Source organism: Elephantulus edwardii, unplaced genomic scaffold (assembly GCF_000299155.1).
Source record: "Elephantulus edwardii isolate Elephantulus edwardi_28Jun2011 unplaced genomic scaffold, EleEdw1.0 scaffold00278, whole genome shotgun sequence".
Lineage (NCBI taxonomy): Eukaryota > Metazoa > Chordata > Mammalia > Macroscelidea > Macroscelididae > Elephantulus > Elephantulus edwardii.
Window position 1 is genome coordinate 557,999 of NW_006400028.1, and position 13,313 is coordinate 571,311.

Consider the following 13,313-nt stretch of genomic DNA (forward strand, 5'->3'; position numbering starts at 1 on the left):
CTCTTCCTCTAACCTTCCTCCTTTTCCAGCATGACGCCTTTTTTCCAAGGACTGGCCTCTCCTCACAACACGCCCAAACAGGAGAATCCTGCTGGCACTTCCTTCACGACAGACTTCTTCCTTCTTTTGGTAGTCAGTGCATAATCAGTACATTTTTCCAACACCACAATTATAAAGTACTGATTTCTCTTCTGTCATCCCTATGCATTGCCCAATTATCGGATGCATGAGAAGTAATTGAAAAGACCATGCCTCTTTTCGATAATCCATTTCTGATTTGCCCGTCCTTATCAAACCAGTTCTCTTTTGCTGAAGAATCTTCTGTTCCTTTTGGAAACTTTGCATTCACACAGCATCTGCATCCACAAGCTAAGTCTGGTCCAGAGCAAGCCATCAGGTTGCAGCAATTGATCCAACCTTCAGCAACTGATTTTTCTGTTGTGGGCTTATTAGGCAGTACTGAAAAGCTTTTAATTCCCCAAATATCTCATCCCTGCAACTTCCAAACTGTGCAGCAAGGTACCTCAGGATGTAGAATTCACAGGTGCTTTAGGGAAACATACCAATTCACAGATGCTTCTCAAAGAAATACCAGTGCCAACTATGTCAGACGCCACAGGAACTTCTAACTTGACATAGTTCACAATTTCAACATTAGATGATAAATATTCTTTTTGGTGATATTATCTCTGCCAAGCTGAACTTTTGAGAATTTCTGTAATAAAAAAAGCGAGTATTGTGTAAAAATCAACATGGAACAAGAAATTTTGCTGATAATGTCCAATATAATTCCAGCATCTGAGAAACTGTGCACATATCTCTTTAGTGTATAATTGTTGTTTTCTAAAAAATAGATTTGGTACATTAAACATTAAATGTTCAAAGACCAAATCAGTTGTGGGATGACATCAAGGACATCATCTATGAAGAAAGCAAAAGGTCATGACAACATGGTTGACTTGAGGGTACTGAACAACAATAACAACAACACATTCCACAGTCAGTCCGTGGTCTTATTTTACTGCGAATGCTGAGCTTTTCCACTGACTCTTTCCACAGATGTAGTAAATCTGATTCCTGCGTAGTACAACAGGTGATGTTCATGTGTATAAATTGTGTTTTTTTTTAAAAAAAAGTATCTGCAATGAATAAATCCTAATTGTACCAAATTCTCCATTGATTGTATGAAAGTAAATATGATACAGATATGAAGTTTTCAATAAAGCAAATACATGTTGTTGTTATGTGCCATCGAGTTGCTTGCGACTCATAGCGACCCTATGTCTGCTTTGTCCTGTGCCAGTCACACTGCCTTCAACACACCCACCCCAATTACCCCAGCCACTGAATCAATCCACCTCATAGAGGGTCTTCCCCTCCTGTGCTGTCCTTCCTCCCTCCGAAGCATGATGTCCCTCCCTAAGGACCGGTCCCTCCTTACAACATGTCCAAAACATGCCAGACAAAGCCCCAGAATCCTTGCCTCCAAGGAGCAGCCCAATTTAACCCTCTCCAGGATGAATCTGTTTGTTTTCTTAGCAGTCCATGGTACCCTCAATACTCTTCTCCAGCACCACAGCTCAAAGGCATCAATTCTCCTATCCTCCATAGTCATTGTCCAACTCTCTGATGCATAACAAGTGATTGCAAAGACCATGGCCTCTGTCAGATGCACCTTAGTCTCCAGAGTGACTAAAAATTATTAATGGATACTAAGGATAGTAGGAGACAGTTCTGGTGGCTTAGTGGTAAGGAGTTGTGCTGCCAACTCAAAGGCATACTGGAGTCCACCAGCTGCTCCATGGGAGAAAGATGGGCAATCTTTTCTCATGTGATTTACAGACTCTGAAAACTTGTTGGAGGGTCAATTATGAGTTGGTTCCACTTGATGGTATTTAACAACAATAGGATTGGTCAGCAAGGTGAGGAGGTGTTTTTGCTTAGGGAGTATTGGCAATGGAATGAGTTAGAAAAGAATAGCAGAAAAGATTGCATAATTTAAGAATACAATCAGTGTCACTAGATTATACACATAGAAATTAATGAGTTACATATGTTTTGGTGTGTATATTTTCATCATAATTAAAAATACCTATAAAACATGTTACATAATTTAGAAAATTTACATATATATTGAAATTATAAAGAAAAGGAAGAAAACTATTATCACAAAGTCAGGGTAGTAACTACCTCCCCTTGGGAAGGAATTAGATTGTATTGGAGAAGTGATAACTGAAGGCTGACAATATTGACTTGGGTGGTGGATATATAAGTCTACATTTCTTGTTTTTTTCCTGGAAATTGTACTGCTTTAGGTGCTGTCCTATTTGTATGATGGAACTTAAAAAGAAAATGTTTTAAAGAAAGACAAAAAGAGAGACAGAAAAAATTTGCAACTTTCTACAAAAGAAGCTAAAATGGCTAAGAAACTATATGCTCACACCTCACCACGCCTGTGTTGGAAATGCCTGGGTTCCACACATAGTCGGGGTCTGGGTTTTCATCTTTGGCCCTCCTACCTCAGGTTCAGGAACCCCATAGATTCACACAAGACAGGATCTGAGACCACCTTCTAATCTTCTTAATCTTAAGATTAAGACACTACTTAAGGTAGTGTCCATTCTCTCCGAATTCCATCGGCTTTGGTCTCAAGCCTGCATCAGGCCCGAGGGCCTTTGGGCCAACTAAATGCCACCAACCTACCAGATCTTGAAGAGATCTATCCTGACCTTGGAAATTATTGCGTTGTGACAGCAGTGTCAGAGACACTAAGTCACAAAATTAGCAGCAGCTCAGTGGCGAGGACCTTTCCTCAGTACTACCTCAGGCAAAAATCTTTCCTTGAAGCTGGTACATGAGATTTGGAATTATATCCTCAATAAACGCGAGACCAGCAACAGCATGCGAAATCAGTAGTAGTGGGTGGTGTGTAAGACATCACTGAAGTGACTTGTGGGCTAACCTATCATATCAAGGGGTGGCAAGGGGAGGGAGAGCAGGACCCGGTAGGCAGGAGTGCAAGGAATGCTGATGTAACAGGAAATGGAAGAGATAAGACACACATGCTTGGGTTCGGGGGACAGTGAATATATTGGTTATTTCTGTAAGGGAAGTGTCTTTTATCTGCTAAGTAAAATGCTTGTCCATCAGATGTTGTTCTAAAACTAAGCATCCAAATTAAGACAGACTAGAAAGAAGGATTGGCCATCCACTTCCAAAGTATAATAGACTTTGGAAGACCCTACATACATTAAAGCACACTTTGTTGTTGTTGTTTTTATGTGCCATCAAGAGACCTTATGTACAACAGCTCTAAACTCTGTTCTGTCCTGTGCCAATCTCACTGTCTGCAACACACTCATCCTGATTGCCCCAGTCACCGAATAAGTCCACCTCATAGAAGGCCTTCCCCTCCTGCACCTGCCCTCCACCCTCCCAAGCAGGATGTCCTCCAAGGACCGGTCTCTCCTTACAACATGACCAAAGTATGTCAGATGAAGCCTCAGAATCCTTGCTTCCAAGGAGCAGTCCACTTTAACCCTCTCCAGGATGAATCTGTTTGTTTTCTTAGCAGTCCATGGTACCCTCAATGCTCTTCTCCAACACCAAAGCTCAAAGGCATCAACTCTCCTTCTATCCTCCCTAGTCATTGTCCAACTCTTGGATGCATAACAAGTGATTGCAAAGGCCATGGCCTGTACCAGATGCACCTTGGTCTCCAGAGAGACACCGTTGCTCTTCAGTACTTTGGAGAGGTCCCTAACAGCAGACTTTCCCATCATAATACGCCTTTTCATTTCCTGGCTGCTGGTGCCAAGAGTGTTGACTGTGGAGCCAAGCAAACTAAAGCTGTGAACAATCTCAATCTCTTCACCATCCATCCTGATGCTGCCAGTTGGCCCAGTGGTGAGAATCTTTGTCTTCTTGACATTGAGTCTCAATCCCTTTTGAAGTCTGCAGTCCTTGACCCTCTGCAGCAAGCACTTCAGGTCTTCCTCAGTTTCAGCAAGGTTTCAGACAGGGTGTGTCATCTGCATGACGTAGATTGTTGATAGATCTTCCACCAATCCTAATGCCTCATTTCTCCTCATAGAGCCCAGCCTCCCAGATAATCTGTTCTGCATACAGTTTGAAAAGGTATGGAGACAGGACACTTCCCTAGCAGATGCCCTTCCCAATCTTGAACCATGCAGTGTTTCCTTGCTCTGTTCTGACGACTGCCTCTTGGTTCAAGTATAGGTTTCACATTGGCACGATCAAGTGTTCTGGGTTCCCATTCTTCTCAGATTCAGCCACAGTTCGTTATGATTCACACAAACACCTTTGCATACTCAATGAAGCACAGATAGACATTCCTCTGGTACACCCTGCTTTCAGCCAAGATCCATCTAACATCAGCTACAATATCCCTAGTACCACGACCCCTTCTAAACCCAGCCTGGACCTCTGGCAGTTCTCTGCTGATGTGCTATTCCAGTCATTTTTTTATAATCTTCAGTAGAATCTTGCTTGTATGTGAAATCAATGATATTGTTCTATAGTTTCCACACTCTGTTGGGTCACCTTTCTTTGGAATGGGAACAAATATAGATCTCTTCAAGTCAGTTGGCCAAGTGGTTTGTCATCAGATTTCTTGACACAATTTAGTGAGTATGTCCAGGGCAGCATCTGTTAGCTGAAATATGTCAACTGATATACCATCTATTCCTGGGGCCTTATTTTTTGCTATTTCCTTCAAAGCAGCTTGAACTTCTTCCTTCATCACCATAGGGTCTAGCTCATATGTTGTTTCATTATATTCTTCTATGTCTGCCAATTCCTTTTGATACAATGACTAAATATCTTTTCCATCTTCTTTTAATACATCCTGGATCGTTTAATATTCTGCCTAAAGCATCCTTGATTATAGCAACTCAAGGTTTGAATTTGTTCTTTAGTTCCTTGGGCTTTAGAAATGCTGAGTGAGTTCAGCCCTTTTGATTTTCTGCCTCCAGCTCCTTGCACATTTCATTGTAATATTTTACTTTGTCATCCTGCACTGCCTTTTGAAATCTTCTGTTCAGCTCTTTAGTATCTTGAATTCTTCACTGTGTTTTGGCTTCTCTGCACTGCAGTGCAATATTCAGAGTAGAATAATAGATATGGCAACCAAGGCCATATTTGAAACACAAAAAATGTTTGGAGAAATTCCAAATTTGGAAACACAAAGGAAGAGGAATAGTTGTAAGAAGAAACTAATGATTGGAAGGTGGAATGCAAGAAGCATGATTGTAGGAAAACTGGACATTATTAAGAAAAAAAATGGAAGGCATAAATACTGAAATATTAGGTATTAATGAAATGAGATGGATTAACATGGAACACTTTGAATATAGCAAAAAGGTGAGGAAAAAATGAGGTCACTTTCATAGTTAAAAAGACCATTTCTAGATTCATCTTGAAATACAATATTGTGAGTAACAGGATAATATCCATATGCATACAAGGAAGACCTATTAATACCACTATCATTCAAATTTATACACCATAAATTGATGGAATACCAATTGACATATTTCAAGAACAGATGCAGCCCTGGAAGTACTCACCAGGTTGTGCCAAGAAATCTGGAGGACAACTACCTGGCCAACTGACTGGAGGAGATTTATTCTTATTCCAAAAAGAGGGGACCCAACAGGGTGGAAATTATCGAGCAATATCTGTAATCGCATGCTAATATCACATGCTAGCAAAATCCTGCTGAAAATTATCCAGAAGTTACTGGAGCAGTACATTGGCAGAGAACTACCAGGAATACAAGCTGGGTTTAGAAGCAGTCATGGCACTAGACACATTATTTCTAATGTCAGCTAGATCTTGGCAGAAATCAAAGAATACCAGAGGACTGTCTATCTGTATTTCTTTGACTGTGCAAAGGCATTTGACTGTGTGGATCAAAATTGTGGCTAACCTTAAGGAAAATGTGAATCCCAGAGCGCTTGATTGTGCTTATATGGAACCTGTAATGTGGACCAGGAAGCAGTCCTCAACAGAGCAGGGAAACATTGTATGGTTCAAAGTCACAAAAGGAGTGCATCAGGGATACCTCCTATCTCCATACCTTTTCAATCTATATGCAGAACAGATCATTCAGGAAGCTGAGCTTTATAAGGAGGAATGTGACATCAGGATTGGAGGAAGACTCATCAACAACTTATGTAGATGACACAACTTTGCTTGCTGAAACTGAAGAGAGCCTGAAGTACTTGCTGTAGAAGGTCAAGGACTGTAGTCTTCAGTATAGATTGAAGATCAACATCATGAAGACAAAGATTCTCACCACTGGTCCAATTGGCAGTACCATTATGGATGGAGAAGAGATTGAGATTGTTAACAATTACAGCTTGCTTAGCTTAACAATCAACACTCTTGGCACCAACACTCAGGAAATGAAAAGACGAATTACATTGGAAAAATCTGCTATCAGGGACCTCCCCAGAGTACTGAGTCTAGAGACTAAGATGCACCTGATCTATGTCATGGTCTTCGCCATTACTTGCTATGCATCAGGAAACTGGACAATGACTAAGGATGACAGGAAAATCGATGCCTTTGAGTTGTGGTACCAGAGAAGAACCTTGAACACAAATGGACTGCTAAGAAAACAAATAGGTCTGCCTTGGAGGAGGTAAAACCAAGTTTCTCCTTGGAGGCTAGGATTTTGAAGCTCTATCTCACATACTTTGGGCACATGGCCAGGAGAGATCAGTCCTTGATTAAGGACATCATGCTCAGAAGGGTGGAGGGACAGTGCAAAAGAGGGAGACCCTGAATGAGATGGATTGATACAGTACTGGGACAATGGGGATTGGTGAGTTGGTATTAGTGAGACTAGCTCAGGAAAGGGCAAGAGTAAGAGCTGCTGCGCAGTCACAGGTGACTCAATGGCACATAACAATAGCAACCACCTCACTTACCATCATGATTAGAATCCAAAGGTCAGATCATTTTGCAAAATATGGCATTATGTGAAAATTGAGAGTGACTAACAACATAAGATTACAAAAAGGGCAAGAATTATATCCTTATGTAGCTGCCAAATACTATTTTTAACTTAGAATAACCAACCATATGAGGGAGCTCTCATGGCCTAATGGCAAGAAGCTGTGCTGTAATCCCAAAGGCCCGCAGTTCCAGGCCACCAACTGCTCTGAGGGAGGATGGGCAATCTGCTCCTGTGCAGTTAACCGCCTCTGAAAACCTGCTGGAAGGTCAGCTATGGGTTGGTTCCAACTCTACAATACACAAGAACAACTCCAGATTACATTTACACATCTACCAGAGCACTAAGAATCATGACCTAGCCTAGCCAAGTTGACGCGTAATCTGAGCCATCACAATGAATGCTACTCTAACCTTGTACCTTAGTACTTATTACTAGATGTTACTAATGAATAAGAGAGTTGGATAGTAGATTTTTTTTATTGTCATAAATGTAATAGTCAATAAGTCAAAATGAGAGAGTTGGTAAGTAAGAAGCAGATGTAGTTCTTAACAAGAAATGAAAGTTTTTAATTGCTTCAAGAGTAAAATGTCTCTTGTACAATAAAGCTCAAATTCTTTTTTTTTTTTTAAAAAAAAAAAGACCTGACATTGGACTGACTGTGGCTAGAGGAATGAGGAATGCCTGAATCTAGATGCACTATGGTAAACTTTGAAGTTAGAATTGATTTCTGTAGGTCACCTTTCAGGCAAGTAATAGATTGACTTTTAAAATATACACTATCACCTCTGAGTAATGTTCTCCTTTAAACAATTAACTACATAAGATCAAATGGTAAATATTTACTCTAAAGTAATGATGAGAAGACAAGGAGCAGAAGGGAAATGAGACTCTAAAAATTGCAACCAATGGCTCAGAACAATTGATATAAAAGCGATGAAAGAGGAATCCAATTTGCCATATAAGTTTTCACCTAAAACACATTAAAATATTACTTTTGTAAAAATAAGTGAGATGTCTCATATGCCTGTGGCAAAGCTCTGTGACATGCATGGATGATTGTATCATGAGCTTTAGACAAAAGTAGGAAAAATAGTTTATTAAACTATTTCACCAAATGCTCTAGCCACTGTACTAAAGTATGCTTTTCAAGTAAGTATATAGTTAACAGTATGAAATGGTTACTTAAAAATTTTTCACCCTGAGGAGGAAATTTAGTATTAGTATGGTGTATAAGTGAAGTTAATACAAACTGCAGTAAAAGATATACACTGATAAGACCATAACAGTGAAGTTAATATAAACTCCAATAACAGATATGACAGTGTCTAAACACAATAGATTTTAATTTCTCTTGGAAAACCCAGTGGGTAGCAGAGGAAAGTGATCTGTTTTCACATGATCATTCAGGATCATGCTGAACGTTGACACCCAGCCAGCAAGCAGGAGCGGAGAGAGCAGAGTCCACCGGAAGTGTAGTGTTTACTTCCACAAGTGGTCACATCATTTCCTCTTATATTCCACTGGCCTGTCATGTGATCTACATGCAGTAGAGGGTAAGAATAATAGTCCCACCTCCCGGTAATATTTTTACATTTGGAAAGGTCAGCTGTGGGTCTATTCCAGCTAGTCAGTATACAGCACACAACACACACACATATAGTGCATTGTGTATGCTTTATAACAATAAATGGCCCTTTTGTTTTTATCAACCAAAAGCCATACATATATACACATGTTGTTGTGTGCTGTTGAGCCAGAACTGACTAATAGTTGACCCTCCAGTGGGTTTTCTCAGAGGCAGTAAATCACATGGAAAGAGTTTTCTCATCTTTCTTCCACAGAGCAGCTGGTGTATTTGAACCATGTACTTTGTGATTGCAGTGCAGTTTCTTAGCATTAGGCCATCAATGCACACGCATGCACACACACACACACTCACTCACGCTCAACATCTTTCCCATATTTTAAACAGAGATGGCAGAGTATGCAAACTGTTCTGGACTTTGCTTGCCCTCCTGACCCTTAATAATTCCTGGACAGCTTCTTTCTCTGTATATCAAGGATCCCTTTATTCTAACCGCATACTAGTTCACTAGTATGGATGTTTTAGAATTCATCTAACCGAGGACTAGACTTTTATCGCCAAGCTGATACACAAAGTGGGGAGGAGGCTCTTTAAATATATTTGTTTCATAAACACCTCTGTCTTCATAGCAGTGGTAATATAAAGCATATAAATACAGACATGGGAAAGCCAAAAATATGTTATATTAGTAATAAGCAAACTGAAAATTTATTAAAGAAGTTACTGCTCAAAAGTGGGACATGCTGTCTATTGGAATCAAACCACTTGAACTGGAATTCTAGCTCTACTAAGCTTACGTACAATCTTAAACAAGTTGTTTACTCTCACTACGCCCCTGTCTATCCTCTTTCGGTGGAAATAATATAATAGGATAAGGCATATGAAGCAATCATCATTGTTGCTGGCACATCAACAGCACCCAATGCGTGTTAGATACATTATGAGATGGAGCTAACAAGGAAAGTCCTATCCGGATGAGATTTGATGGAGGAGGAGGAGGAGGGTTATTCAGACAGTATAAAATCTCAATGGGAAAGAAGGGTCTATGAGCAAAGATAGAGAGATGGAATCCACAAGTCCTATCTGGAAACTGTCAAACTGATTTGCACCTAAGGGCATGGACTGCCTCCTGAAAATTAATGACAAAACAAGATTGGTGAGATGTGAATTTGGATAGCAAAAATTGAAGTTTGTACTTAATACCAAAGTAAGTCAGAGGGATGATAGACCAATATCTCAGTTTTAGGAAGATAATGTTAATAGTCAATGTTCAGGATGGATTGGACAAGGGAAATACTAGAGTGAGGGGGCAGGAAAGAATAAATATTATATTCCAACTTTCTGTTGACTTAGGCACTTTACAGATGTTATCTCATTACGTTGCTACTCATGAAGTCAGTACTGTTCACCCTGGTGTAGAAACAACCAGGCTCACAGAGGTTTGGTATATTGTCCATGACTGGAGAAAAAGGACCTAATGAGAAGTTCCAAGTATAAACCAGAAGCAGGAGCCAGTAGCTACATTTTTAGGAATTAAAAGAAAAACCAATTTGGGGAAAATAAGGCCATCCTGAGCAACAGCCACACTCCTGGACCTTGGAACACCTGCTGTATGAACATTAATGTTATGTGAAAGCAAAGTGGGATTTGGAAAAGGAGAAGAGACCCAGTAAAAAAAAAATCTCATAGGGCTGGCAGTTTATAGGAACAATGTGAAAACTTTTCATCTTGGTGACACCTAATTGTTGGCATTCCTGGTAATATTTTTTTTCCTAACCAAGAGGTTGATGGTTCAAACATACCCAGCAGCTCTACAGAAAAAACACTTGACAATTTGTTTTCATAAAGATTACACTCTATAAAATCTTTTGGGCAAACAACAGCAACAGTATAAGACAGAAGGGAAATAGATGTATGCTTCAGGAAGGTTCTTACGCTCTATATATACTATATATAGTAAATATACTGTATTTTTTGACAGTTTTTTAATCAGCTATTAATTTTTCATCCCTTGATGTTCTGTAGATTCTTGAAAGCGGTGACAGGTAACCAGTGGACACAGCTTGCTTTGGGAATCTTCATCCTCATTATGTTTTCTGGATGCTGTATGGGACTTTCCTTATTCCTTTCGCCCAGATGGCTTTGTTAAATCTGGTGTCAATGGAATCATCTGGTGTTCCCATCTTGTCATGGCAAATTTCCAGATCTCCTTGAGTGCCCAAGGAGCACGCTTCTTAAATCCCACTCCACAGATGCACTTGTGAATGTTGATGGTGTGCTCTCCGGTCACTACTTCACTGATGGCAGAATGGCCTTTCTTCTTCTCACCACCCTTCTTTTCAGAGGCCATAGTGCCAGGACCCGGGATACATATACTAATGAAGGTAGACTGATAAATGATAAAGTGTTCTAAACCCTGGAAAAAATAAAAAAGGAAACTTTATGGAGCATTTCTAGTCTGTCAAACAGTGCTGTTATATGTTGGAATTGACTTGGTGGCAACATCTGGGAATTTAAAGACAAATTTTTTTTAAAAGAAACAAAACCCCAAAAGCAACTTCTTGGACATGGAAGGTGTTTGATTCCAATTCCACAGAGAGGGTGTACTTGCCCTCTTCCCTCTGCCATCGTGTTTCCCTTTGGCTTGCTAACGTGCCCTTGCTATCAGGCAGTGAGAAGCCAGCCTGTTAAACACACTGTTCTTTGTTGTTGGTTTCAGACACCTTGTTTCTCTATGACAAACTGTCACTTAAAGCAAAGGTCCAGTGTTAAGATGTGGGAAGAACATTCTCGTGATGGATATGTATCCTGAACAGTGGCATAGCTGATGGTTCAAGACAGCAAGACTCTCCCTCAGAGCAACAGAAAATATTAATATATTAGCTGAGGATACCTAGGTTGATAATATTGCAGAGGAAGAAATCTACCTGGGTACATGTAATGCTAAAGGTCCTACAGCTTCTAAGGCAGGCCAAGGAAGAAAGGTCTGGTGATGTGCTTCCAACAAGATTACAGCCAAGAAGACCTTACGGAACAGTCTACTCTGTTACACACAGGGTCACCCCGGATCGAGACCAATTCAAGGGCTGCTTGAAACAACAAGGTTAACTTCTCAGCAATCTGCTTACAACATTACCAATTCATTATTTCTTAGCATTCTCTTGATTGTCAGGGCTGAGTTCAGGAATGATTGCAGAAGGGCCTCATTCACTCATGTGTCTGAAGTCAGAATTGACTTGATGGCAATGGTGTGCTTTGGGCTTTTTATGAAATAGTCACGGAAGAGAAAGGAGTCTTTGGGTGTTGCAAATGTTGAAATCCTCGTGTGGTGTCAGGGTTTATTTTTTCCAAATGGCTTTCCTAGTTATTGATTTAATTTTCTTTTATGAAGAAGTATTTATTATATTAAGCAGGTAGGATTAGAGTGGAACAAGCCCCACCCTACTAGAGGCCTATATAAGCTCACAGTGGCTCAATGCTCATACTATTTTGTGATGTTAACTCTCCTGGGACACAGCATCCAGCTGCACCATAACTGACAGTCCACAGGATTCAGGCCTATCACTCTCCCGTCTCTTCACTGGCATGCACCACCCACATTCATATAGTTATTTCCCTTGTGGGTTTGAGTTTCTGAGACCTTCCAATGGACCACAGAACTCAAGGGACATAGAGAAGTTGGGAACTGAACAAAGGAGGAAAGTTGACATCAGAAATCATGGAGTGGTACAGCAGATCAAACATTTGGGACATGGTTGCCTTCTGCATTATAGTAATTTCTTGTAGATGTGGTCATGCAGTCATTTTATGTAGTCAGTATGACACAAGCAACCCATAGCAATAGACCTGAACCCTATCCTATCCTGTGTCATCTTCACAATCTCTGACATACTTGGCCTCACTGGTGCAGTCACTGGCAGTCTATCTGATTTAGGATCATCCTCTTTCAGTGACCTTCCACCTTTCCAACCATAATATCCATCTCCAAGGAATATCTTCTCCCAACATGCCCAAAGTATGAGAGATAAATCCTTATCATCTCTGTCTCTATGAAGCACTCTGGCTTCACTCTCCCCAAGGCATATCAATTTGTTCTTTTAGCAGTCCATGGGATATTCAGTATTCCTCTCCACCACCACAAGGAAAAGGCATCATCAATTCTTCTTCTGTCTTCCTTATTCATTGTCCAGCTTTCAGATGCATAGCAAGTGATTGAAAAGACCATGGCCTGGATCAAGCACATTTTAGCCTTCAAACTGACAGCATTGCCCCTGAATAATTTGGAGAGGTCCCTGACTGCAGACTTTCCCCAGTGCAATTCATTTCCTGATCTCCTGACAGCTAATACCAAGAATGTTGATTGTGGATCCAAGTAAGATGAAGTTATTAACAGTTTCATCTTTTCTCCATCTGTCATGATGTTGCCTATCAATTTAGTGATGAGCACTTTTGTTTTCTTGGCTTTGAGGTGCAATCCATATTGAAGGCTGTATCCTGTATCCTTTGTTCTTCTGCAGTAAGCACTTCAAGTCCTCCTTACTTTCATTAAGCAAGTTAGTATCATCTGCATAATGTAGGTTATTGATAAGCTTTCTTCAATGCTGATCTCACATTCTACTTCATAGAGTACAATTTCTCAAATAATTTGCTCAGTATCTAAATCTGAACATTCAGATTAAGACAGACTAGGAAGAAGGATTGGCCACCCACTTCTGAAATAGCAGGCCTCTGAAAACCCTATGC